Source organism: Grammomys surdaster, unplaced genomic scaffold (assembly GCF_004785775.1).
Source record: "Grammomys surdaster isolate TR1022 unplaced genomic scaffold, NIH_TR_1.0 170, whole genome shotgun sequence".
NCBI classification, from domain to species: domain Eukaryota; kingdom Metazoa; phylum Chordata; class Mammalia; order Rodentia; family Muridae; genus Grammomys; species Grammomys surdaster.
Window position 1 is genome coordinate 11157196 of NW_021604618.1, and position 3018 is coordinate 11160213.

At 36.2% G+C, this 3018-nt stretch overlaps 1 pseudogene; it reads left to right on the forward strand.

Moving 5' to 3' along the window:
- The first annotated feature begins 224 nt into the window (after nucleotides 1-224).
- Nucleotides 225-3018, forward strand: part of LOC114620725 — a 3778-nt pseudogene continuing 984 nt past the window's right edge.

Sequence of the window (3018 nt, forward strand, 5' to 3'; positions counted from 1 at the left end):
GCTAATTGAAGGACCTCCTCCCAGAAGGAAACTGCTTCCTTCTAGGAAATTTTAGTCAAAGGGAAACGAGACTGCAGGAGTTCCAGGTCGCAAAGCATTGCCCACAAATTCAAGAAAGCCAGCAACCACCCTAAGGGCTTGTGGCTGGTTGTTGTATCAGAAAGATTTAGAGAGGTGATTTTTGCGAGTGCCCAGAGGGTTGTTGGGGTCCAACTGTTAGGGAGATGGCTCTGATCGAAGGTAAAGGAGGAAGAACAGACAATCCTCAGGAGAGGTATGATACTGATGTCCCTTGGAGGGAAGTTTTCACCCTCTTCCTATTGTCCCAGAGAGTCCCTGTTTCAGCTCCAGATGTGGCTCCCCCAATCCCAATTGGTTGTTGTACTCCAGTGGATACAGAGGAAATGGAAGAAAGGTCTTGGACTGAGATAATTTCACTGTTTTTTTTTATTTAGAAAAACAAAACAACACACACACACACACACACACACACTGTTCTGAAAGTTGTACCAGTTCATCTCAAACTCCAGAGCTTCAGTTAGCAGCCTGGATACAGCACCATTACATCCAGAGCACACTGTGGCTGAAGAGCAGAACACCCTCTTTAAATTTGTCCTGTTAACATGTTGTCTGTGGAGGTGGTAGATACTTTGTGGGAGGGTGGGAAGTTAACTAAAAGGGGGCTCTATCTGTGAAGAAAGAGGGAAGCCCTCATTTAACTAGAGTGGAAATATTTGGTGATATAATTGTTTGAGGTCACCTATGCTTCTGTAAATGATCCCCTTGCCCATGCTTTTATAAATAACCTAATAATTTCACTAGCTCCCCAAGCCAGACCCTGGGTGAAATTGCTACTTTGGTCTGTTCTCAGTGCTCAGTCTGGGGGGTGTTGATGTTTGTTTATGTCTCCCAAGGGAAAAGTCAAACAATAGAAATGTTTTTATCTTTTTTGATGTAATGAATACAAATTTTCAAAAATATTAATTTCTCTAATCAAATCTAAATAATCAGCTACTTTATTTATTCACACCATATATTTTTTAAAATTATATACTTCAAATATTAAGAATGACTTTGGAAGAAACAGGCATACATTTGATATATTAGCAAAGGCAGGAACTTTCTTGCTTCATTTGCTTGTATCCATTAACTCATTTCTCTCTGCTCTTGACTATGGATATGATGTGATCGCCTGTTTCAAGTTCCCGATGCCTTGGTATCTTCACCAGTTGTAACTTGGAATGGTGAGCCAAATAAAACCTTTCTCCCCTAAGTTGCTTTTGTCAGAATATTTTGTTCCAGCAATAGAAACAAAGTCTTGTTTCTTTCACCCTTTTTCCCTTGGTGTCATAGATGTCTATGACTTTAAATATACCTGCACCCAGATAACTTGTATTTTGGTATGCAACTAGTACATATACACAAATATTGCACCCATTTTCTATAAGCAGACATGCTGTTTCAATTCATTGCTATATACAGTGATACAGTGTATTTGAGATTAATCGCTCTGGTTTATAAATCAATACTATCATAAGTTTAAGCTAAGGAACACTTACTTATGATTCTGGGACTTTATTTCTATTGTGATGTCCTTGACTTCACAGGTGATTTAGGCAGAGAAAGTATTCAAAGCTAGTACACAAGTCTTAACCTTCTGAATGAATCTAGGTTGTGAAGCCTGAGGCTGTACTTAGGAACAGTCATCACAGACAGTGGGTTTCTGTCAGGCAGCTCCTGACAGCACTGAAAAACACTATGTTAGTTTGTTCTTTAGAGCTCCTGAAAAGGCTGTTATGACCACCTCCCGGAGTGATGAAGATGAATTGTTCTTTATTTCTTTTCTGGTGAGAGCAGAATATTTAGAAACCAGACAAAAAACTTTATTTTAATGTTATTATAATAGATTTTAATAAAGTTAAGTTTAATATACATGGTGAACTGCTTGTGGGAATAGAAATTGGTGCAATATTTCTTAAAATTAAACAAATAACACAATTACAACTGCCCTGAATGAGCCAATTCTATTTCCAGCAGTACACAAAGAATGCCATCTATGTGTATCCCAAAGGATAGTTGCCAGTGTTGAAGTTAAGGGGAAACTTAGGTAGTCCTCGTTATAGAAACAGATAGAGCTACTATAGTCTAAGGAGCAGATATTCAGGGTAGAAATAACAATAGCAGCAGCAGTAGCAGCAGCAGCAGTGGCAACAACAACAACAACAAAGAACTATATAAAATTGTGACAAATTGGAGAAAATACAAATAAAAAGATGTAAACACACATAAGAAGTCATTTTATTAGCTATATAAATATAATGCAAGAGTTAAAATTCTTAGATTTCCATCTATTCTGGTGTTTATTGGGAAATGTTAGTGTTCGTTGAGGTGGAGGGAAGAAAAGGGGGAATAGAAACAAAGGAATCACAGAAGTTGAGGATGAAAGACATATTCCTTTTGGACCTCAGGGAATAAACCAATTCAGAACTCAAAAAGGAGAAAGTATATTCTCAGAAGGAAGGGTTGCATTTTCTAGTCTTGATCCACACTGCAAATTTTATAGCCCCTTGCCTTGTCAAGAACCATGTTAGACCTCTGGTTTTAATCATGTTTAAATTTATTTTCAAGCCTTGAATCTTAGAGAGTATAATTCAAAAGTTTCTTTAAAGATATGTCTTAGAAGATCTTTAACAACCAGCTTTGTAGAGATATAATTTACATGTAGTAAATTTCATGTATATATTTTTTAAAGCTCAATGAACAGATGTATTGATCCTCCTAGTTGGAATATAAAACAATATGACACAATTCCCTGGAGGATTTTTTTTCAGACAGACTCTCACCCAGTTTGAAGTGCGATGGAATATTTATGGAATATTTATTAAGTTTACATGCATTCACATTTCTTATGAATGGGATAATTCAGTGTGGCTTTTTTAAAAACAGTTTTCATAAAGTTTCTGAAATTCAAATAAGTCATATATATATATATATATATATATATATATATATATATAT